This window comes from Oreochromis aureus, linkage group 11 (assembly GCF_013358895.1).
Source record: "Oreochromis aureus strain Israel breed Guangdong linkage group 11, ZZ_aureus, whole genome shotgun sequence".
NCBI classification, from domain to species: domain Eukaryota; kingdom Metazoa; phylum Chordata; class Actinopteri; order Cichliformes; family Cichlidae; genus Oreochromis; species Oreochromis aureus.
Genome location: NC_052952.1, coordinates 8,546,537 through 8,573,180, shown reverse-complemented (window position 1 = coordinate 8,573,180; position 26,644 = coordinate 8,546,537). Strand labels below are relative to the sequence as shown.

Here is a 26,644-nt window from a genome sequence, read left to right as displayed (position 1 = left end):
ACAGATACACTGTGACAATTCAATGTTGTTTAAACTGTGCTGCAAGGAAATACTCTAGGATAAGTAGTGGATACTTTTTTTATTCAGCAAGTTGATCCAGCGCAAACCATGTAATTAAATGTAATGCATGCAAGGATAAAATACAGGGGCAATAATATAGAAGTAAACACTAGGAGCAAAGGGACAAGAGACACTGAGAAATAAGGCTTGAGGAGGTGAAAAAGGATGAGATTCTAGTAAAAAACTGTCATCTATTATGAGTGCGACATTATAGAGGTTATAGAGGTGAAGTTGTATTTTTCCAGGCCAGAACAAGATACTAACTACCTGGTTAACTTGTCTGTGCAGCTTGTCAGGCCTCAAGAAAATCCCGCCACATATATAGAAACAAACACAGTGTGTTACATAACGATAAAGTCTATCACTGCTTCAAACGTGCTTCACACCTCATGATCAGGTTTTGCAGCTTTACCGTCATGTAGGGTGATACAGATGTGCTCTGTTGCACTTGTAACTCAACTTTTTTTCACTTTTTCTTTTCTTTTGACGCCAATGAATGCTGAACATCCCAGTAAACTGGTGTCGCATGTGTTTCTGCGAGTGTAGGCGTGAGCAAAATCCTGGAAGACAAGACAAACTGCCTAAACTCAGAGGGTGCATGCATGTCGAGACTTGCCCGGAATCATGCTGAAACTGGTGGTTGATTAGCAATCTGCTGAGGAAGAATCTACACGCTTTAGAAACTACTAAGGAGCAGAATTAAAAGTTGAAAGTAAAGTGTTCTTGATATCGCTCATTGTGATCAGATTTTTCCCTTTGTAACCGGGTTACATGACAGATGAGCCGATAAGGGCGTCCAGAATGTTTCCCATTAGCCATATAAAGTCTTCCATCCATACATATGGAGCTATTTACATGGAACAGGTGGTGGAACAGTGAAGACTGGAGAGTCTGACATACACACACACAAGCCCACACGTGCATCCATACACATGCACCCTGCGTCGTTATCACTGCTATCAGTTAATTTATGGCCTTAGATCAAACATCAGGAAAGGATGCACCTGACACTCAACCACATATCATCGAGAAAAAAAAAAGAAGAAGCGGGGAAAGACAAACAGCTGTCTTGTTATTTAGCGTTCTGTCATTGCTGCAGATTGTGCAACAAACAAAAAGAGACGACGACCCGTCTCACAAGCACATACCACAGAATGTCACCGCACGGTGCAGGTGCAATTGTGAAATTAGATAGAAGAGTCGCAGAAGACTCACAGCTGTTGGTTTATGACTTACTGTCATAACCATAACTGTCATTCAGCACAACTCATTTCTGTTTATAGGCTCTTCACCCTGTCAAAGACTTTCTGTGCTGTATACTGCTTTTTGATGCATTTCTTTATTTCCTGGCTCTCTCTCAGTGAGTCAAGATCCCTTTTTTATCCCATCTGAACTGGAAATAAATGAACAGGCAAACAGAAATGCACGGTTCATGGATGGTTGGATGGATACATCAGTAAACGTATGCATGGATGAACATCTTGATCTTGTCATTTTTAACAAACTTGAACTTCCTTTCTTTTTTCCTTTCTTCACCTCTATCTCCATATTACTTTAACACTTTTAAAATCAATCAAACCCAGAAGTTCAAAAAAAAAAGGACATGACATGAATGCAAATTTCAGTGTTATTTTTTGCTCTTATTTACGCCACTCTGGAGCTGCTGCTGCCACAGGAATGACAACCCTTGTTGGGATTCTGTCGCATCAAGCCGGCAGATTTGAATGCTAAACCCATTAGCCAAGCATCACTCACAGTCAGAGCTGGCGATGATAAATAACCCAACCAGAGAAATCTGATTAGGAGAGACGAAGGCATGGGGATCTGAGGGAATGAGTAACAGCAATGTCGCCGTTATCGGGCCTCAGTCAGATTGGAAATCACACACCGAGAAAACATGAAATGCTCGTCTGCAGTGGGTCGTGTCGGCTGTTTTTCTAAACCACGGATTGGGACCCAAAATTGGGTATTTGGTGGGCTGCAATTAAATGAAAGCTAAACTTTGTGTGCATGCTTTTAAGCTCTGCCACAGCAAAGTCAGCACAGCAAACAGGCTTGTAAATAGATAGATATATACAGTATACATAAACCAAGAATCGAGCTGTGGTTGACTGCATTCACATTCACCTAGCAGTCAACCACACAGAGATAAACACTCATGTATGCTTCTCTGTTTGTGAAGCATTGCCTCCGTTTATTATTTTTATCTTGTTGTGGGCTATAATTAATAATACTAGACAGTGATGGTCTGTTATCTAAAACAAAATGAAAAATGGTTTGTTGAGGTCTGAGACAAAAAAATTAAGAGCATGATGACAAATTAAACAGAAAGTTCAAGACAAATTTCGTAAGCAATTCTGGGATTACAGAGCTAATATTTCAAAAACACAGAAAGCATTCACTGCACATTTAAAGATTTCCTTGAGCTGAACCTGACCTTGGAAGATTATTTGGTGCCAATGGGGACGTGTTAATATATGAAGAACCAAGCTGCTGTTTTAGCTAACATTTACATGCTGATACATTGTTGTCATCAAAGTAACTTTGCTATTTGTGTACTAGAGTTGTGCATTACTGAGTTTACAAAAATCTGCATGGGGTATTATGCTTTGACAGGTGTTGATCAAACTGTCTCTTTACCTCAGTGGCCCTGTTGAAATAACCCTCACTGACCCATGTGAACGCCACTTTGTCGAGTCTCAATAATCTATCGTTAATTCCCTGTGCCAAGCTGTCAATGTCACAAACATTTTGCTGTCATTACTGGTAGTATTTAGGTTTGAATGTTTGGAAGTTTTGTTCTGTACTGAGTCCCTGAACTAGACAACTTGTCCATGTTTGTAATGTTTGTGCATGTCTAACACAGGTATTGGATGAATAATATAACAAGTTATTTTGTTAATGCACTGACAGACTGTCCAATACGTGTACTCCAGCTTTTTTAATGTCTTGTTTGCTTGCATGCACTAATTAGCACATCTATGCATCTTTGCAATTTAACCATACAGTACATTGGCGCACCTTGCTAACCAGGCTTGTTAGCGTTCCTGAGTGATTATACTCTGTTGCAGACATGAACAGCTGGAGACACTTCTGCTAAGTATTCATTCCTGTTTGACTTCTCTGAGGTCTCCCTGAAGGGCACATAGTTGATGCATAATAATGTGACTTAGAGGACGAGTCTGATTGTCGAAGCATTACGGCTATCATAGGCAACAGCCTCGCGGAGTGATACGTACTGTGCTTCAACATAATATTACCATATTGTATGTGTATAACCTCTTTTTAAGTTGTGTGGATATTATACATGGTTATGCTGAGGAAGTTTCCACTGGAAATGCCTTTTGGTTAAACTGTCAGCAAGGAATTTGCATTTGCACTGTTAAATTTTTATATAACTTTAATGCACATAAAAAACAGCTGCTTGTTTAAGTGAAAATACATTGATGTTTTGGGTTTTTTTGCACTAATAAATTTGTGGAGTTGTAAAGTATTTTGTCTAGTGTCAATTATATCATCAGTTATATCAATATTGCAAATTTTCAAATGTATATCGTGATAAATATTTTGGGTCATATCGCCCTGCTCTAGTGGTAATGCACCAAGCAGGACTACTCAGTAGTCAGGTTAGCAAGGACTTCTCTGAACATTTGAGCATTCTTAGCAATAATCAATACTTTTAGTGGATTCACGCGTGACACCCTGATCTGTTTGACCGCCAAGCATACCCACTCTCTGATTCTGCAGATGCACACATGCCTGGACTTCCTTTCCCAATGATTTGGATCCATACTGAAAAAAAACACAGAGCTCATTAAAGAGGGTTCAGTTACAGTGCAGAAGCTAAAAATAAATCATCAAAACTGCTTGATCCTCCAGTAGTTTAACACAGAAAAATGGCAAAAATCGAAAGCTAAGTTAAATAACAGAATCACTGTGCTGATACATATGTAGCTGCATTTCTACTACTACTATAACAATTAGAAGCCTACTAGGACATTTTTATGTAATTTGTTTAGTGGTGCACATGAAAAATCTTCATTCTGTTTTCTTTTTTTTCTTTTTGGAAGATAAGCATCTCCAAGCACTGCTGCACTAAAAAGGTCAGCGTAGAATTGCACGCAACATTTTAATGAGACGATTGGTTGAAATTCATTAACCTGGTTACACGAGTCAGATATATACATTTATATTGTAATAATATTCCTTAAGGTCAAGCTGAATTTAATTAAGTACTTAATATAAACAAGGCAATTCTGTATAGATTAAAAGGTTGTTGCGTTCCCATGTTGTAACTGAATTTAAAAAAAACTCCTTCCTGTAATATGGCAAAGCAAAGATATATTAATCTAGGAGTGATTATGCAGCAAAGACAAACTCCATTATATGCAGCACATTTGATTGCGTATCATCATTTGCAAGCCAACCCTCCCCCATAGTCTCAGACAAATAACAGCACCACAACATCAAACCATTTGTCCTGGTTAATTATTAAGAGCAAATTCAATTTACCCTCACCACTTCACTGAAAAGCCCATATACCTCCTATACAGAACCACTTACAGATTGCATAAGCATTCCTGGTGACAAACAATTAAACAAACACTAATGTACGCACACACATTGATTGACCTTTCCTACTGAGTGTTATTAATACACGTAGGTCATATTAGGAAAGGTTAACGAGCAATAAGGCCAGCAGCACTCATGTGGAATATAAACAAGAAGAAGGCTCTCCTGAGTAGGAGAGAATGTGGATTTCAGTACCTGGGCAAGATATTTTCATTCAAGTAATCACAATAAGCGAACAACAAATACACAGAAAGGCATAAACTTGGTGGAAAAAAATAAGTGACAAGGGCGAGGATTAAAGATGAGTTTCGTGCAACTCCTGGAGTGTACAGGCATTTGCAGTTTATTCACAATCAGTCTAATTTACTTGATGTAAAATGGGGTAATTGCAAACGTTTAAATAACATAACTACTTTCATCAGTTGTGTCACAGCCTTTCCGAAATGCTGACTTTGTTTGTTACCCAGACAAATTAGTGGGCCAGGCTACAATCAGAGACTTCCTGTCCGATAGTGCCTTTCACTTTTACCTCACAAAATTGCCGCCTAGAAGATATTTAAAGCCAAGTAGTCAACAACTGAAAATGCATTTGGAAGAAAACGTGCCGCTTTTACTATGCTTTCTGTTAACCAGACAAGTTATAAAAATGTTGACGATGAATGCGTAACAATGTATTTGATTTACAGCTTTTGCTGCTACAGCATTGTTAGTTTTATTGAAGATTATGTATCGGAATTTCAGGAGCAGGACCACGCCTCCAAACACGCTCCTTCCGGCTGTCATCTATATAGGTTCCCCCAGTTCTGCAAGCTGATCATTCTCGTTTACGTGCCCCACCCTCCCTCCCTCCTTGTTCTCTATTCTGTAACTTCTTCGCTTGGGGATCTGCCAGGCCCGGGAGCCATCGCCAGTCCCCTTCGAGGCCTTCCCCGAACCACAGCTCAATTCATGTCAAAGCATTCACCTTTACCTACTAAAACGCTGTCAAAACCTAAAATGAGGACGTGGGCCCAGCTAGTGAAATGGTTACCTTTAGGCACTCACAGATCTTGGTTGATATGAGTAGCGTTCAGGTTTAGTACAGAATCCCGCAGTGACTTGATTGCCAATATTACCAGTAATCACTGATCTTTCACCTGTCATCCACTCCATCCACCTCCAGTTAAATCTGCTGCATTTCAATGGCATTCATTCTTTGCAAATATATATAATATATATATATATATATACATATATCAAGCCAGGTTGTTATATACATAGATATACTTACATCTGGAGGCTATAGAGGGATAGTTAATTAATCAAGCCAGGTTGTGACAGTTAAATGGTCAAGTTACTTAAGTTAAATGAGTTGCTCTTTAACACTTACCAGACTGAACAAGCCAAGGCTATAGAGGGGATAGTTAATTATATCCTTAGTTTAAGATTGCTAAATGTTCAAACTTTAAACAAAATAAGACTGGATGATACTATCATGATGTAAATGTTCAAACTTTACAAAAATAAGAATGGATGATACTATCATGATGTCGTAAAACGAACATTCGCTCTTTTCTTAACAAGACGACCAGATCAAAAGATCCATGCAAAAGTTGATGGCTACCATATGTATCAATTAGGAAAGTCCCACACAGAGGAAAGGCATGTGGTTGCACAGAAAATATACAATGCAATATGCATCACAAATGATCTGAAGCTGATCTCTTTCTTTCATGCATGTCCAAAGAATGTCCCGGACATTCATCTGAAATGAGCTGAAATATATCTCGTCCTCCTTCCCACATCACAGAGCTTGCGTGCACGAGTCGGTGCTTTAATAGCTTTGAAACGACTTAAAACACGTGAAGTCACAATAATAAATGTAAGTCACAAATGACTTGGAACATCCTCTCTCACTCTGTCTCTATTTCGCTCTCTCGCTCTTTAAGTGGGTCAGTGTGATGATGGTGTCAGTGTCTGGACTCAGCAGCAGCATATTTGCATCAGTCATCCTAACTAGACCGTGAAGAGAAGGATTTCCCTGCTCAGCTGTGCCAGTGAGTCAGTGAAATATACCCCTTATAAAACCCTGCTGGACGGAAAAGAAGCCTGAGGATAACTTGGATCCATTTAATGGGCTGAACTTCAGGCTCTTTGCTTTTGGCTATGCAGATACATTGTAAGTGGGAAGTAACATTGCATGAGACTGATACCTCACATAATGCTTCAAAGACCCTGTAGAGATCATTAAATGACTTCTGAAGCACAAATACATATACTGTACAGAAACACACCATGTAGTGCATTACTATCTTTTTGCTAAATGTTTGAAAGAACTCACTGGGTTTCGTTACCATATTTGCAACTTTTGCTTTCATTTTATCTTTGTCTCAGTATTTAAAGGAATGTGGGTTTCTTAAAAAAATGTAAATGTCAAAGCATGAAATGAAGAGCGGCAGGGAAAACATTTGGGGTTGTGAGCTGCATCAACACTTGTGATATTATACACTTAATTCTGCTGAGACACCAAGACAGGCCTCTTGAGTGCTTTAAGGCTGGATAAAAACTCAGTGGTGCAGTCAGTGCTTTGCAACCAAATTCAACCTCTAATTAGGCCCGCTCGTGCAAATTTAGAAGAATGTGGCAGTGGAAAAAAAATAAAAAATTCAACAGCCTCGGGACAACCCTAAACTTGAAAATTTGGCTGTGATGGCAACTTTGGAGCTTAATTATCTGAATAGGCAGGCTTGTTGGGTATTGTCAAAAATAGCTTTGGATACTATTAAAAATTCGTGATGAGGCAAACGATGGTTAATTAAAGTTGCAGTGAGAAGTGAGCATAATGCATGCTGCATGTTACGATACAAACACCCAACTTGGTTCTTTGTCTCACCTTTCTGACAACAAAGTCCATCATGAATAAAACAAGTCTGAACGTTCTTCCAAATTGGCTTGAAATTTTGTGCAACTAGTAAAATTTATGTGCGTGTGTATATTGTGTGTGTTTTTAATTTTTTTGTTTTGTTTTTTCCCCCCATTTCTTATCTATGCAAAATATCCACTACGGATGTCACTATAACCAATTCCAGAAGGAATACAGTACCTTTCAATACCAAAATTTTAAAGTAACTAGCATATAGCATAGCATAATTGAATACTGACTGATACTAAAAATTACTTTTAGTATGACTAATCATTTGAAACAGCATTGTTTCCAACAGCTGACACGCAATGTGACAGAACACTCCTGAAGACAGGCAGGCACAAAGCCCTTCTCTTCACTAGCACCTGACACATCAACAGCAGCGCAGCAAACTTAGCATAGCATCTTAGGCTACGTTCACACTGCAGGTCTTAATGCTCAATTTCGATTTTTTGATCAAATCCAATTTTTTTGTCTGGTTGTTCACACTACAAATAAAATGTGACAGCAAACGCGCTCTAGTGTGAACCGTTCACGGCCCTCAAAGTGGCCCGCATGCGCAAAAGAAGACGCCACACACAACGCGCTCTGTTTAGACTCAGACCAAACAGTATTGTTTGACTGATGGCCGTTAATATAAAGACTTGTTTCGGACTTTACATTTCCCAATTTTGCTTTAAGTTATAAAGTTATTTTGTTATTTAAATATGGCCTAATAATGATCCTTATTGCTGTTTTAGAGAGGAGCGGTGCTTCAAAGGATAGTTGCAGATTTCTGTCAGAATCTGCAGATTATACAGATTATTATACAAATAAAATGTTCACGTTTCTCCAACGTTGTCTTCCCAACAGTTTCACTAACATCTACGCTGAAAGGCCAGGAAGCGTTCACGATGTCTTTGGGCGCTTCTCCGGCGCTGATAATTGGCGTCTGTCTTGTGTCAGTGACGTAAAAGACGGATTTCATGCGACATGACCATTCAAACAGCAGTTGCTAAAATATTAGATATGTATCGGATTCAGTACCACATACGAAAGTGACCTAGGTCGGATTTGAAAATATCGGATTTGTGCTGTTCACACTGTCATACCATGATCGGATATGGGTCGCAGGGTCAAAAAAGTTGATGCGCTTTCGCCTGCAGTGTGAACGTAGCCTTAATGACTCACACCCCAGTCTTTATGAGGTGTTTTGTTAGGTCAATAAAGCTTCCGGTTCAACAACACTTAAGAAAACACTTAATTAAACACTTAATATAAATACATACCTGGTCAGAACATTTTAGCATTAGGTGTTCAGCTTTTACCCTTGTTAGCTGTATGTTAAGTCACAATTAAGGTAGCGGCTATTAGCAAACATTATCAGTCCTGCTTGTCTGTAATGTTAACAAACAGTATTAATTTAACAGGAAAGCACACTATGTGCATGTAAAGTGTTCTGTTCCTCTCCTGATTGAAGCTGAGAAAAGCATACTAGCAGTATACTAGTAGACAGAAACAGTGGCAGTCTACCTTCCAGTTTTATTTGCACACCACTAAAAATATAGTGCCAAGTCACCAGAAGCACAGAAACTAAACAGGGTTATAGTTGAATTCTTTTGCACCAACCAGTATTGTTGTAGTCTTTTCTTTTTTTTAATAATCCTCACAATTTTGTCATTTTTTCTCTCATGGCATCTAAATTAGTATCTACGACATTTTCCTGGTTATTGGTATTGAGTTTTAAATTCCAGTATCACGACAACCACAGGATCCAGCAACACCTGTCTCACTTTAACCTCTCTCTGTCTCACTTTGAAGCCTTTTGTAACTTCCCAAAGTTTTCAGTTGATGTCTTTTTTTTGTTTTGGTTTTTTTACCCAGACTTTGGTCAGCTTCGAGTCAGTCGCCTGGGCCTTGATCGCAAAAGTTTCTCTCAGGTAAACTTTCAAGTAGAAAAGACCCCTGTTGCTACTTTCAACTCTTCATCTCCTCTTTCGCCTCCTCCTCACTGCTCCGAAGTGCTTTGTTGATAAACCCACTTTAGGGCTCACCGGTCTTGTTAGAAGATTTTGCCGTTTGGACAAACCGGCGTGTTTGTGTGCATGCATCCACATAGAAAAATGACTGTGAAAAACTGTACCTAGCAGATTAGTTAAAAGAGCACACCCCAGCTCTACAAACATAAATACAAGCTCTCTCTAGGGATTTTCTAATCTGGACTTAAGCTGATGTTATCAGTAGATACACTACACTCACACTACAAATGCATGCTGTTCTGTCATTATCAGAGCAGGAAGCCACTCTTCAGATGCTACTTGATGCTCCAAACAAACTGAGAAATACTGAGCGGTCTCACTCACCAACACACAGACATATACATGAAACACATTTGATCATTGGTACCACTAGCTGCTCAGAAAGGACAGTTCTTCTGCCAAGGCAACATGCATTTGGCAAACACTGTGAGAGGCTGCCATGCAGTCTTCTGCTCACTTAGCACTTCACACACAGTCTGTCGTACTTTGTGTTACTCACTCGGCAAAAGCTTGAAGCATACATGAGCGTTTTGTGTGACAGCAGAAAAAAAAACTCGGCCCTGGATAACCAGAAAACAAAGAAATGAAACAGAAAAATGTATTCTAAGTTTGGTGCCTTTGTTGGTAGAAGCCCAGCTCTTCCGTGAGCTCAGACTGAAATCATAAGAAAAGAGACTTCATTGAGTTTGTTAACTGTCAAACAAACCCACTAGCTGTGGATATTTTATTCCGTCTTGCAAAAGTGGTAAAGTGGGTTCTATAGTTCATGTTTAGAATAGTTTTTAATTTGAAGGAAAAAATGTTCACATGACAAACGAACACCAAACTTACAGGTGCTCTTATATATGCTCAAACATCTTTTACTTCTTTTCTCTCCTGCTTCCATGATGACTGTGTTGACGCTAACATACCCCTCAGCAAGTTTCATCCACACATATGCAGAGACACATCAGGCATCAGTCTATCTGGCAAGCATGCAAAGAAAGACAAATACTGCCTGACTACCTCTCTGCCCCATGCAAACACAGAGGCACACATAACAGCCACCTTACATATGAAAGCAACACCTGACACAGGCCAACTGGAATCGACCAGTACTGAGAATGTTACTTTGGTGCCTGCAGCAAAGACACTGTATAATATGTGTGTGTGTGTGTCAGAGTCTGACAATATGAGAAAAAGCTTGAGGATGAATTTGAGAAAAAAAACAAAAAGAGTGTACCAACTTAGGATAATCTTTAACTTTTGTCCCAAAATCTGGCCTCTATCTTTTATAGACACACACAAACACACACTATCAGAGCTCCTACTCGGGATTGCCAGAAGTTAAGTGCCAGCAGCAAATACACAAAGTGTATGTGGCATCAATTTCACTGCAGCACCTCACAGTGCTCAGCACTGCCTGCCAGAGCCTCTCCCAGGCCTGATGTTTGCATCTGCTTGTGTTTTTCAGTTCATCTATAGGTGGACGTATGTATGCACGTAGTGATCTGCATCAATGCATTACATCTGCATCTAGTTTGGTTTAGGGGAAATTATACATTCTGGTTATTTTCCCTCTCTACATAACACAGTGGATTACTTTACAGTCAGTGACAGACTTAAAGTCTAAACTCATGGATATCAACAAATGCTAAGATGCTATTCGAGGCCATCACTGAAGCTTCTTCTTTGTGGGTCTTTCTGCATTCAGTTTGTGCTTCAGTAACTGCAAAGCATGCAATTATGGGTTGAGATCAGGTGACTGGTTTGCATTTCTTTGCTTTGAGAAACCCTTGGGTTGATTTTGTAGTGTCAGCTCAGATGTGCAGCATTTGGTTGAATCCGAGCAGAGAATATAGCCCTCTACACTTCACAACCTGCTGTTTCTATCAGCAGTCACATCACCACTAAACATCAGAGATCTGGTTCAGCCGGGAGTCATACATGCCCGTGCCGTAATACTGCCTCTCCAATGTTTGACAGTTAATGTGATACGCTCACATGAGCTGTTCCTTTCCTTCTCTTTACTTTTCCCATCATTCTGGCACATGCTAATCTTGGTTTCATCTGTCCAAAAATTTTTTCCAAAGTGTGCAGACTCTTTTAAATGTTCTCTGTCAAAGTTTAATCGGACCTTTCTGCTCTTCAGTGTTTCCATCGAGTTGCAACCCTCTGTATTTACATTCATGAGGGCATCTCTTGGTTGTTGACCTCAACAGTGAAACGCTCACTTCTTCAAGGATGTTCTTGAACTGGCATGATTTTATTAGACAGATTATTTTTAACCAAGGAAATACATGCATTTCCACACACATATATGAAGAAGTAACGATGGCTATTACTATTATTAACTATTAACTACTCTTGGGCTTTTCACAGAGTTGCTGCAACTCCACATTCCATGCTGTTGAGTGCTTAAAGATGAATTTCATGCTTGTTTTCATCTTCTTATACATCTCTACTCCGTATCTATAAAATGATTGAAAGTGCATTCAGTGCATTCACATTTTATTCTGGGTTGCAAAGCAAATAAAGTGAAGTGTTCTTTAGCAAAGTCTTTGATTTGAAAGAAGAAAATGTTCACATGACAAACGAACACCAAACTCACAGGTGCTCTTACATATGCTCAAACATCGTTTGCTTCTTTTCTTTCCTGCTTCCTGATGACTGCGTTGATTCATTGAAGGAAGTCTGCTGAAATACTTGAGGCGCAGTAAAAATAAATATTTGCATTATTGTTACAAAGAATGGATTGACTCTGAATGAAAATGAATGTGCAGTAGTGTACTGAATGTCACTTAAAATGTAATAAGAAAAGTAAAAATGCTCATGTACCGTACATGTATACTATTCTCTCATTACATTCACACTGAGATCAAACTGAATAATCCAAAGCCAGCCTAAGCGCCCTATGTTACCTTTCAAGTCAAAGTTGAATCAATACTTAATATATATGGAAACACGTACATAAAAGCTGCTAGTGTCCCCTGATGTGATCAGTGAAGTGAAGGTCTCAGGGAACCCCTCTGACCTGCACCAATCCCAAACAGGACTCATGCTATACAGCCCCGAGGCAGTGTTTACGTGTGTAAATGGGTGACTGAAAAAATAGGTGCTTGTGTGTCTATGTGTACATGTAGTTTGTCTTTTCATTTGTGTGAATATACATGCGTTTGTATGTACACGTATGCGTGTGTGTGCACTAGAAGCAGCATAACCTGAGGCTGTGACAGACGGACTCTAAACCATGTTACCAACACACCCCAGTGCCTCACTTAATAGTGCATGAGATAAGAACATTTGGACTTCAAAACAACCCCGCTACCCCTTTTCTCTATGGGAAATTAAGCTTTATGGAGCCCTAGTTTAAGACAATGGCTCCAGTGGTTTGGAAATTCCTTGTCACTAATTGAGAGATATCCTGAATGTGTTGAATAGGAAAGGTAATCTAAATATAGACACACACACACAGAACTTCAACAACACAGAATATGGATGGGATCTTACAAAAATGTACATGTTGTATGTATACACACATGTGACGAACCCTGCAAAACACAGATGGGAACTGACATAGATTTCAGTTCAATTCATTTCAGTTTAATTTTATTTCTAAAAACACAAAAACACACTCCATAAAATCAAAATTGACTGAGTGCAAAATATTAGCTGTACCTGCTAGAGACCAGTTAACCCCATAAATAATGTGAAGATGGTGAGCAAATATTTTATTCTCGGCAGATAAAATAATTTGTACAGAACCAGGTCAAAGCCAACTCGTGAAACCTCTCTTTTCTGTACTTGGTATTATGCAGGTAGCCTAAAACACATGGAAAGTAATGTGAAACTCGCTAAAAAAGGAATAAGTCACCATCCCGCCCATGCAGGTCAGAAGTAATCTAAGGAGGGAAACTCTTCAAGAAGTGAGCTCTCACAGAGATTGAATGAACACACGTGACGGTGGAGGACAGTGACTCAGTCATCAAAAGAGAGAAGGAGCAAACCAGTTCAGAATGAAGGGGTGATCAACGGGCTATGTTAACATGGAGATCTACAATGTTTGAGAAAAAAATATGGAAGTAGAGTTAAGTAGAGAGCAAAAAAAAAAGCCATTAAAGCTAAGAAGGCATTTGAGCACAAGACAAGGAGAGTTAGAGAGTGGGAGGTAGAGGCCAACAGAGAGACACAGCTAGAAACAGAGGCAGAGCTATAGAAACAGAGTCATGCAGTCAGCCAGGGAGGCAGACAGAGATTAAGAAAAGCAAGAGTAAGACAGACATGCATCTCAACTGTGACGGGCAGCAGGCACCGACACAAGGAAACTTAAAAAGCAAATTCTGAAAGACAGCAATGCAGACAAGAAACTGAGGGAGGAAAAAAAGAAAGCAGAGAGACAAAAAAGAAGAAAAAGTCAAAGCGTAACTAGAGGAGAAAAGGGAAAGTGACAGAGGAGGTAGTGCAAGTGCAGTGTGAGAGAGAGGTCCAGATGATGAGGCAGACATGCACACAGACTGATGGAGAGTGCATAACTCAGTGGGGACTCTAATATTTTTGTCCAAGGGCACAGTCCAGCATAAAAAAAATACTCGACATGACAAGGACAGCTTGTCTTTGCTCCACACAACCAAAATTACCAGCCATTCATACTGCGAAAAGAAACTGTGCCAAATAAAAAAAAAAATGTAAAAAAAACTTTGTAAGACTGATGATCTTTGCAAGGTCGTCACAAAGGGGTGACGACCTTGCATTTTGGGGTCCCAGAATGCACTTTTGAAAATGTAATGATGCCACTTTGTGTTGTATTCTCATCAAATGAGAAATGAGATGCTTTTGACTTTCACAAAGCATGAAGTGATATTTTTAGACTCTGCGTGAGCTGCAGGGACAGGTGAATCAGCACCGAGTGACAGCACATTACCAGTCTAAAGAGAATGAGCTGCACTGAGACGAGAATAATACAAACCCATGTCTAAAAGTCTAGAGCTGCACTTTCAAGTGAATGCAAATTGGTACCTAAAGTTTTGAGGAGGGATGTTAACATTTGTGGCTGGCATAGCCGTCATGATCAGATTTGCATTTCTCTCTAGCATCATTCCTGTCAGTGTGCAGCTGAGTGAACTGGCAGTGAACTGAAGAGGAGGCTGGCGCAGTCCTCCCACTGTCTATTGTGGCAAGACAGCACCTCAGTGTGAGTCTGTGTGTGATGGAGAAAATCTGAAAAATGAAGTCAGAGGTAAAAAATTATATATATATATTTAAAAATACAGACTCAGACATGCAGTGTAGGCAACAGGGAAAAGAAAGATGGAATAAATTACAAGGGATGGCAAACAGATACGAGAAAGTGAGAAATCAAATGAAGGAAATGAAGTGAAATAGATAAGAATGGTCAGAAGAAAGAAAAAACACCTTCTGTCTGCGTGCTTTCATCCTGAACATCTTTGTGTCTGAGTGTCCCTGGATCACTGTGTCAGCAGTTCTCATTACTATACATGCTGAGGACATCAGAGAGCTTACTAAGTAGCCAGTAAAGCATCCTCTGTCTGCGTGCGTTCAAGTAACAACAGACGGTAAACATAAACAGCAGAGGAAGAGATTCTCACAAATGAGCATGGAATCACTGAGGCGCATGAAACACCTTGACACTCACACATGTCTGTTGTCTAAGCACCCTAAATTAGGCACATGGATTAAATTTGTACGTCCAGGAAGATTTAGTTGATTCTGGATTGAATTTTAGGCAGAACAAGTCCAGTCAGGTTCATCTAGTCTGCCCGAAGTGCTGAAATAAAGCTAGGCAATTTGTAATAAAAGTAAATGAGTCATATTAATGGGCAATTAAGCTGCATGTGAGCATTCTTAATGCCCACTAAACCAATTAAAGTGTACAAGGAGGTACCTCAGTTTGGAAAAAGAGTGAATTAATATTTAACAAGTTATCAGCCTGAACACCAGAAAAGAAACGTAGTGCAGTAGCTGTACTAGGTAGCCAGGTTATGAGGAGCAAATTAGTTCCACTCCTTATAATTAAGACAATAGTAAATGATTCCTATTTCCACAACAGGCTTGCTGGCAAAAAGTAAGTAAATTTATTTATTTAGCGCCTTTCAAAATCACAAAGTGCTTCACACCAAACAAAACCAACAATGGCAAATAAAAATTTAAAAATGAAATAAAACAATAAAATGAAATGAAATGAAATTCTACCCAAAATGCCAATTTTAAAAGATGAGTCTTCAGCTGCTTGTTGAATGAGTCCACTGAGCCCACTGATCACAGGCTTCTAAAAAGTGGGGCACAGATTACGGAGCCACTGATAAGTCTAACCCGTGACAGAAATCTGAAAGCTAACGCCGCTTGTTTGTCAAAGTGTGCCGGGTAACTGCCTAATGTATAAATAAAGATATGACTCATGCTTAATCAGCTCATTTCTCAGCTGACCTTGTCTGAAAAGAAATTTGCCTCCAAATGTGATTTCAAGTGGATTGTTAGTCTTAATAAGAGCAGGTTATTTTAAGGTTTTATGAACTTTGCCCCCAGCCGTACAACCCAAACACTACAGGCGGATGATGGTGCAAATATATGTAAGAATTTCAGTGAATGTCAATGAGTCAGACACACTATGGTGGGTTTGAGTCATAATCAGTCTTATTCAGCAAGGATATACAAGTACCATGAACCTGACCTTGTGCACCAGAGCTGGTAACAAAGTATAGCACAGAATAGCTGACAGCTGATGCAAGGCAATTGGATGCATAATAATAATAATAAGAGTGGGACACGACTTGGCCTTATTCAGCCGCATTCCCACCAGAGATTTCATATTGACCTCATATGACCTGGAAAAGCAATATGTCAACCTTTATACTCCACTGAATTTTTAATATTGCCCAGAAAAGCCTTAGCTTGAGGTGCATTGCTTTAAACAGCTTTTAAATTAAATGTGAGCCCTTACTGTTTCGCGTGGTGCCATGTTTTACAAGAACCTGGGCTTTTATCCACCTGTGTCCATCGTCAAGGCTGTATCCAGCCTGGAATTACTGCTTTATTGAGAGCAGGAAATTAACTTGAGTTTATTCAGCCCATTTCCAGGCACTCAGATTATGTCCCGCACTGGACTGGAAAATCGTGTCATTGCAGATACTCTCAGGGTAAGACTTACAGTCACAGGCATTATCCGCCTCAAGGAAACCCAGCATTTAATATTCACCATCATAGCTATAAATGGCACTGCCATGCACATAGATAAACTCTGAGTTATCTCACAGTATGACATTCACCATACTGTAACAAGTACCAATCACACTGTATTTTATCAGCAAAAGGTACATTTGAAAACAGAATAAGATTTTAATTGATGAAAGGGCAGACATGAAGATTTAAAATAAATGCTCTTATGGACTTTGTAAAATTTTATAGTCTTTTTGCAACAAAAAGAAAGAAAAGAACAGCATGCAAAAACACATCCAAAGAAATCCAGGCCCAGCTAGCAGATATAATTTAAATGAGGCTCCTATCCTAGCTGTCTACATGTCACCTTATATCTCCCAGAAGGTTAGGTACGGCATTGAGTAAGATGATGTCGATATCTTTATTCTACACCGTAATCTTGATAGCGACAAAATTCCCATTCCTGAAAGCAGAGTTGTTTGCATAGAGCAGGACAGTTTCGAGTCTGATATCTCAGCTAGTGTTATGGGACATAATCTGACTTATCACACTATATCCAGCTAAGCTCAAAGATATCTCCATCAAAACATCAAAATAGATTCGGTATTAGTCAGCCAAAGTACACAGTCCTGACATGGTGCAGGGGCAAGATGACAGAAGATAATATTCTGGATTAACCTGCTTGAATAATACTTCTCCAAAAGCAGAAAGCACATATCACAAAATATCAAACAGACACAAAAAGAGATGTTAAAAAAATGCTCCCTATTCAACACATCTCCTCACTCTAATATTGCCACCTATAACTGGAAAAACCCCACTTCCACTCGCTATGCATTTCTCAAAAAAGCTCAAAGATATACTTTGGATTTGCATGTCATTAAGACACAGCATTGTTTATTTAAACATTGTCTTTATGTTTATTTCTATATCTGAAGCTCCCAGGACTAAATGATAGAGTGATACAAGACACAAGAAAACTGTACTTCATATTTTGAAATAAGTGAAAAGAAAAATCGCCATCAAAAAATAAATAAATAATTAAGGGAAACTAAGAAAAAAATCTCACGTGACATTTCCAGGGCAGCAGGATTGTAGCTAAAGCTCATTTATTGCATTCTCGAGATTCTCACTCATTCTCCTGCGCTTTTATCCCTGTATGAAATATTTGCCATCTTGCTGTGATTGTTTTGTGTTGTTTTTGAAAGTTAATATTTTAAATAATTACTGTCAAAACATTATAAATCCTTTAGGAAATCAAAGGATGCCAGTTTCAAACAGAATAACTGTCTTAAATTTTCCTTTCAATTTACAGAATATGTCTGGCAGAAGCTTCAATTTACACTAAACTGTGTAATGAGTGACAGCTGAGGCAGGTTGCTCCCTAATATAAAGAGGCATCATTCTCTGACTGACAGAATACGTTTTTTGGAGGGAATGTGAAAAGGTGACACAAAATCACTGTAGATTTGTTTACAAGCACACAATGGAGGTAAGCAACACCTCTTCTGTCATCTTGTATCTCCTACTTCTGTCAAATTGCACACAACCTGAAAAAATGAATGCTACTTTGAGTTCATTTCATCTAAAGCACCAAAATACACAACCTTTATGTAACTCCTAACTTCTGCCTGCTGATCAAGGGCAAGTACTGGCACCAAACTGACTCCGAGACACCAAAACAAAGCGGTCCACGTGTCTAAACTAGCAAATGTGAACTACATGGACATGAGTGTAATCGAATGCATGAGGGAAGGTAGCTGGCACTGAAACTAAGAGCTCTGTTTAGCAGTTTTCGAGTCGCAGTGACATTTCTTCCAGGACTTAATTAGGAGTCACCAAAAGTAGTTGATTGTGGGGCTTAAACCAAAAGAAGACATCTAGCAGTGTGCACTCCTTCTGCACCTAGGGTCCTCAGACATGCTCCAATTGTATGTATGTTACATTTTATGAACTGCCACTGCTGCCACGACTTGCCCGTGAGTGACTTGATGGTATACTATATTTAATTTTCAGTGCTGCTCTGCTCTGTCAAAAAATGACAGAAAGCCTACATCCTTCCAACGCTGTTAAAAGAATGATGGAAAGTAAAGTAAACAGATACAGTCGGGTCATGTATTGCATCTAAGAGTGAGTACCCAGCACTGAGGACAGTCCAAGCATTCACTACTGGAGGGCATTCTCCTCTGAGCTGCTGGTCTGGGAAAACAGTGCCAACTCAGTCTAGGTCCAACCTCGAGAAAGCAGCGTGCTGGCTGCAAGCTGGGTCTTCATCACTGGCAGCTTTTCTTTCTATAACCTTGCACTGAAGGCCAGCGTCTCTTCACTCCCTGTGTTCTGGCTCTGCTGCGGATCAATTAGCGTGAGACAGATGTCATTTCAATTAGGCTGTACAATGCAGTGCCCGACTGCTTATCTCAGACGCAGCGTGAACCCTTTTCTCCTTAACTGGATTGACACACATCTCACTAAGTCCATCACTATTTTTTTCTTCTATTTTTCAAAAGGAGAAACATGATGTTCGAAATCTTATCTCTGTAAAACTACAGCAAAAATCGAAATGGGCTTTGCAGTGGTGATGGTGACATAGAACATTACCTCTGGAATAGTAGGAAACTGAAAAAAGTCGGGCATGGCTGGGAATGGGACTTTATATTAAAGCGAGGTTAAAAAGAAAACAGAAGTAAGTGAATATAATAAAAGCTGTCAGTGAAATGATTTACTGAGCCCTTATCAGATTAATAATCCAAAGCGAATCACAGTGTTGAAGAATAGCAGCACTGATATCACTTAACTACACTGTGCCTGTAGCAAGGAAGCCAGTGTTCATGCGCTAATGACACGTGTGTGTGTTTGTGTCTATAAAATCACTGCTTTATAATCTTTTAACTACCAGACAATCACAGATTTGTCTGTGATAAAATCCCAGTCCTCACACATATGTCTATGCTTATACCAGGCAAGTCATGTGTGTGTGTATGTGTGTGTCTATGTGTACTCATGTGGGGCATTCCTGATGCATGCCTGTCCGTGTGTGTGTGTGTAGCAGATTTAGCTTTGATAAAACCCCAGGCTTTAGAGGGATTATCAGCCCATTCCCAGACAGCAACATGCTGTGCATTTATGGAGGTAATAAGTTGATCCATAATAGACAGACCAACAGACAACTGGCTAAAGGCTGTTATTGGAAATTGTGTCCCCCATATCTATACCTGGGCATAGATGAAAGAGGGATGGAAAGCAATATCTTCAGAGACAGTCAGACCTGCTGTGCAACACCTCATGCGAGCTATCACCCGGTGAATTTTGATTTGGCGCTTACCTTTATGTGTTTTTCAACTGACTTGTCATGCTACTGTTTGTGGTGTGGTTTTGCCTCTACTAAAATCCCAGAGTGCAAACGTACAGCGGCTGCCAAGTGTAAGCACACAACGCGGCACGACACAAGACATCAGCATGCAGACTCAAAAATAATCTAGCTAAATGTTAGTACTCTTTTTTTTATGTTTCAGAGATCTTAAATTGCCATTCGAATCACTGCTTTTTTCACTGAAACCAATCCCGGTGTATTTTAGTGAGATTTCACTCACTTTAATGTTATCTGACACCCATTTGTCGTTGCGTGACTTGAGCGTTTAAAGTAGGGCAAAACCGGTGAAAAGGTCGCACGTTTGAGGATGCAGGCTGTTGTTTCCTGGGCAGAGCAGTAACTTTCTCTGCCATTATTTCCCAAAACAAACCCTCTGTTGATGCTGAGCTCATAGCTTCACTTATGACTACTTCTCTCACCACAGGCATGGTGACAGAATTACTATAAACTGAAGAAAGGCTGATATAAAAAGCACTATGAGGCTTGCTGTCTGCATTATACTTGTCATTTTTATCTCTCTTTCTAACTCTCTTTTCCCCCTCTCAATCTGGATCTCTATTTCCTTTTTTCCCCTCCTGTCTTCTCTGCCCATCATTTACCCCCATGTCTGTTCTTTCTGCTTCATCTCCCTATGTTTCCTCTCTATCTCTCCCTACCCTCCCTTCAAACGCTCTGCCTTGTGCGCAGTCATAAAGAAATAATTTATTCCTGTCCCCCAGTGCTGGTATGTATTAGCATGCCAGCAGAGCACGTTAACTTATCTCTCGGCTACAGGCGCTGAGTGGTAAAACTAAGCTCTGATAGTTTGCAACAGGATGACCACAGAATGCCTGTAGCTCGGAGAATTAGGGCTGTCGTCATGATTAGTAATGGTGGGCCTAATGTTTTACTGCACTGTAATTCACTGAACTGTACCAACTGTATGACTCAATGATATGCAAAAAAGGACTATCAGCCCAAAATCGGCTGGTGGAGAAAATGAAAAGATTATTAACTGCTGCTGTTTTTGACAACTTGCCCATCTCAACCAATTCTGTTCTTTTGTTAAGGCGCGCAGAACATAACACATACAAAATCTGTTTGAGCGGCTGTTGAGCTCTGAAGGTCCAACTCAAAATTTGTTTGGCCATCTGTCAGCGCTAGTATCAGAGCATCAGACAGTACATATGAGACTGTAAAAATAGCATGAATTCGATAAAGCGCAGTGTTAACATACACAGTTAAGGGTCGACGGTGTGTAGGCATCACATGCTGCATAAACAGATTGGGCCTTAAGTGGCATTTGTTGTCATTTTGTTGCTTAATAAACCAGAAAACACCACCAGCATACACATAAATTTATTATTGGGATTTTATGTGAGCCACTATCAGCTGCATTTCCCATAACCTCCATGCAGTGAGCGGTAAAAAATAAACCTGATAGCTTTCTAGAGGCCCAACCACACAATGTCTAGGAGAATTAGGCTCATTGTAGTGATTAGTTACTCTAGGCCTAATGTTACTCTAATCTAATGCACTTTGTATAGCATGAGTCGGGTTTACAGACATGTTGTGCATTATAAATGGATAGAAATAATGCAGATGTAAGAATGCTGGCATCTCCGGGATGAGAGTCTAAGGTAATACATTGCTCCAACTCTGCAGTACAAAGCGTGGCTCTTATTAGACTTCACTTCCAGGGAGAGAATGAGCTGCATTTTAGTGTAACAACAAACAAGGATGGATAAGCGATTATAGTGACACAGATTTAGTTGTGCATATGGCGCATAGAAAAAGAGGGTGTTAAACCATTCCCCACTTTAATGAGCATTCCAGCTTAGATGGATATTGAGACTTCAGAACTGAGAGATGGCACAGATTGCTGCGTTAATGTCATCCTGTGTAACTCAGTGGATTAGGTTTAGATTTGCAGCTCCCACTAGGGCGACCGCATAAAAGAATGTATCTTCTCATAAAGAGTCCACCGAATGGCAAATGCTATGAAAACTGCCCCGCACTTGATAACAGCATTACTGATAAGCAATGTAATTAAGATGCACAGAGTGGAGCATGCTGTATTGTGGGAAAAAGCACCCCAGTGCAATCTCTATTAGGAGCCAAGTGGCGGGCATGTCATAATGATTATTTATTATAACCCTGATGTTTCTGTTTTACTCACTATTTCGTTATCTGAGTACTGGATGCAACTGCACAACTGAAATTCACTATGTCACAGGTAAGAGCTACAGAGTCATGAGCGTAGCTTAATATGCAGGACTTCCTGTTGACTTATATGTTACATTACAAAGTTGATATGATTTGTGTTAAATAAAGCCTCCATAGCTCAGAGTCCAATTCGCCATGCTCCCTCTTCCTCCCTCCCTCCCTCTATGTCTGTCTGTGTGTGTTTGTGACTCATCACCACCCATATTGTGCCACTGACCTATATCTGCCCTACCTGTGTGTCACACTATCGACTGACCTTGATTCCAACTGATCCACTCACTTCCAGACAGTGACGTGAGTCTTTAGCACAACACCAGCAGGAAGCAAGTAAAATATTTCTCTTCCAATCATTTAAATTCTGCTGGTTACAAGAAGAAAAAAGTGAGTAATTTGATTAAAGCCGACAAAAACCTTGTCAGGTACCCGCATGTCTTTTAGTAACTAATTTGAAATTTCGAGCTGATTTAAGGGATATTATCAAGGTAATCTTCTCCAATGAGTCTTTGCATTTTAGCCTTACTTTTAATAATTTAGTATACATTAACGATGTTGAAGGATCTAGAATATTTGGCTGGCTTTTATTCGTCTTTATAATCTTATTTAATAGTATCTCAGAGGCTTTTGGCAAATCATTTTTAAAATGTTTTCTGGTTGGTCTTTGCATGTTTAAAATGATAAACAACTCATTTCTGAGCAGACACGGTAGATTAACATCAGAACACATAGCCAAGAGCCACATCCCTGTATCTCTGCCTCTCTCTCTCTCTCTCTCTCCCGTTCTCTGCTGCAGAGTAATGCATGGTGAAAATGTGATTCTGCAGGACCATGTGGGCTACCATGCACAAAGCGACTGGAGGTGGAGCTTGGATGCTTACAAGTTCCACTGTACGCTCTCATTGGCTCTCAATGACATCATTGATAAGGGGCTGCAAAGAGGGAGAAAGGAGTGACTCTCCTCTCTCCCTCACACTCCTGTATAGTAGAATGCAAATGCAGGTTAAGAAGGCCAGTTGAATAGCTTGTGACTCTTTTCTGACTCTAAGAGATTCGTCTGAATTAGCTGCTGCAAAAGCATCAGGCGAAATACAAAACTGCCTTCTTCATTGTAGGATGGTCTCGCTCTCGCCTGACCCCCGAATGAACTGGGCGTTTGAAGAAAGATTTCTCTTTCTACAGAACATTTCGCAACTGATGAATGCTGACTGATGAATGGATCACAGTGCATGCAAATGATACGACTGTCACGCAATCGTAAGTGAAACTAACTATCAGTGTTAAAACTGATCAGACCGTGGACACTCAAATTTGGCCCAAAAGCGTTCTCGGGCTTTATAACAGATAACCGAAATCAAATCAGATGAAACATCCACTCCGACTATGACACAATGATGCTGCTGTGCTATGCCGAGACCATGCACAGATAAAAATGAAATAAAATATAAACATGTCATGATGTAGGGACTCTGCTACTACTGAACTAATTGTACAAACTGCATATCATCAGATGAACTTTTAGTTTGTTATTTTACAATACAGACTAGTGGTCATGTGCAACAAACTTGGACTAAACATCCAGCTTCATTAAAGTGCTTTGGGCATTTCATGGTTATTCACTATGTTATTAAAAAATTTCAGAGTGCATAACAAGTGTGGAATACAAAAAGACATTGCGAGAATTGCAAGTTTACAGTATTGATAGTCATCATTGTTTAAACATGCCAAAATTATCTTAGTTTCTCAGGAGCAATGACTAATGACTGGCACGATAAGACAAGCTGGTTGCCTCAAAATAATCTTTTATCAACTGTATATTGATTTTAGCTTTAAGTACAGGAGCAACACAACGCCTTACAAAATACAGCTGATGACAAATGTAGCTGGAAAATAGTGTGTGTGTGTTTGTGTGTCCTTGCGTGTTCTGGGGATTTCACACATGTACCAGCCCTGCAAACAAGTGGTTGAACAAGTGCCACATACCATCTCCCACTAAAGAGTAATATTACCTACCCATGCTGAGGGCTGAGAAGGATCAGGAAAGCAATATCCTGCTATCCCAAGGACTTTGGCCCAGGACGCGTCTTGTATTGTGGCATTCTACATGCACATCTTTTATAATCCTCAAAGTATCTCCATGAGGTTTAGATTTCCAAGTGTGCCTAAAACACAATCCGACTGGCGCTGCTGCTGCTGAAGTCTAAATCCTCATAAGATAAGTCTTCATGTTCATCCAGAAGAAAAGTGAACAGTCTCTTAATCCTTCATTTCATCTTAAAAATAGCTTGATAGGTGAATCTGTACATCTTCCATGTGTTTTTTTTTCTACACATCTTTTTTTATTTTCTTAATCCATCAGAAGCAAGCACTGTACCGGTTAAATTGCTTAAATTCCCACCTAAGGACAGTGCCCAGAGAAATAAAAAGAAAAAAGAAAAAAGGTTAAAGGCATTGCAGTCAGTCAAAGCTACAGCACATTTTTCTCATTCAAATGGAATCCCAGTCTAAATCATATTAAACTCACACTTTAGTAGTGAATGAGCAGCGTAAAAGTGTGTGAATGAACTGTATGAGTCGAATTTGTTTTTAGAAACTTGTAAATATATATATTTCTTTATATAGAATAGCAAACTAATTTGGTTTCAAACCACATGTAAATCCTGTAGGTGTGAATTCTCCTCTTTGCTGACTAATGCAAAGTTTAAGGGTAGAGCTACTCCACAGTGGAATGCTTCAAATCCACACAAGTTGTTTGGCCACACCTTCACAAGATAAAGAAAGTTTGTTTGTTTTTAAATCATGTCCACTTTATTTTTTTAAATAACGAGGCATAAAAAATAAAAAATGAAGGTGGAACTTAACAATAAAACTCAATAAACAATAAAAAGTATTTACATTGACATTTCCCGGGTATTTGATTCTTTAAAAGAAAACAAGGCAAATAAAAGCTATTCCAACACTTTGAAATACTAGAATTAAACAACATAATTAAAAAATATATATCACATAAATTTAACTTTGCAAGTTTGAAAAAGAAAAGAAAAAGTTGTTTCCTGGTGGATCTGCGCTCCTTTCTGCTAGCTTTCTTTGTATGGACTGAGAACAAAGGAGCCTTTACAGTAGCCTAACAAAGAAGCTGCAGCGACTTATACCTGTTGATCTATTTCCAAATAAACTCTAACAAGTTTCTTAAAGATTTTCAAGATGAGCTCGCTTTAGATTCACGTCATGGCATCTTTTTTTGTTGCCTCCAAACATCATTTCTCATTAGTGCGAAAAAAAGTTTAATTCTGTGTTACCGTTTCTTGTTTCTTGGAGACTTTACACCTGATTGCACTGCGCGGAATTCCCATAGTGCAGAAAGACAACTTCGCAAGAACGCAAACACAACAGTCATAAAACTACTGCACTAAGAAGAAGAAAAAATAGTATTTACAAACTATCCATCAGCCAACTGTGATTTTTCTCGCGTACGTAAAAAGGTCCTTTCCTCCGCAAACTTCTGACAGGCTTTGTCTTGTGTCGCAACATCCTCGAGAGACAAAAAAATACAGCAACCCCACAAACTCTGCCTCAACTCCATGAAAGCTCCCTGACAATTGCTTCTAAGTAGCACAAGTTGAGTGTTAATGAGCGTTATGGAGATGCGTGTGTGAGCATCCCCCTCAAGTTCTCTCCTCAAAGCGACCCGCATCAGACAAAGGAACAGGGGACCGCTCCTCTCGCTCCCTCTCTCTCTCTCTTTCCTTGCTGCCTCGATTTCTCTAGCTCTCTCTCCCTCTCCCTCCTGCTTTGTGCTCAAGTTTGAGCGCTGACGCACCAACTACAGCCGCAACTTTTAACTGGGAATAAATTCCAAAAAATCGCTCGAGGCTTGAAAGCAAAGAGTGTGCCGCTCGGAGACAACTCACCTGGGCAGTCGGCTTCCTGTGCGCGCGCTGCTGTCGGTTGTAGGGGGGGAAAAAAGTTTGAGAGGGCACATCTAGCTTTGTGTTGTGGAGTCCCCCTTTGTCTACACGTGTGATAGATGGATGGGGCTCTTTTTTGGCCGCGCCTAGTTCATTTCGCTCTCCAAAGAGTCCCGCCCTCTCAAAGTCAAACAACTATGCACACAACAATATACACTGTGGATCCGTGTCAGTGATAAAGATCACGGGGATTAAGTGTTGGGTTCGATCATTATACTTATTATTACTATTTTACTTTATTTAAACACACTAACTCCCAATAAGTTCTTTTTTTGTTTTTGTTTTTTTTACAAAGCAGCCAATTGTCTGGGTCGTGGGATATCTATTTATTCTTTTTACCCCATTTTTTTTCTTCTTGCATTTGTTTATTCATTAAAGCCTCTTTGTGGCACTGGCTTGCAAG

The 26,644-nt window shown here is 39.7% G+C and overlaps 1 pseudogene; it reads right to left on the bottom strand.

The window, feature by feature from the left end:
* LOC116329604 overlaps positions 1 to 26,318 on the bottom strand; it is a 194,908-nt pseudogene extending 168,590 nt beyond the window's left edge.
* Positions 26,319 to 26,644: the final 326 nt, after the last annotated feature.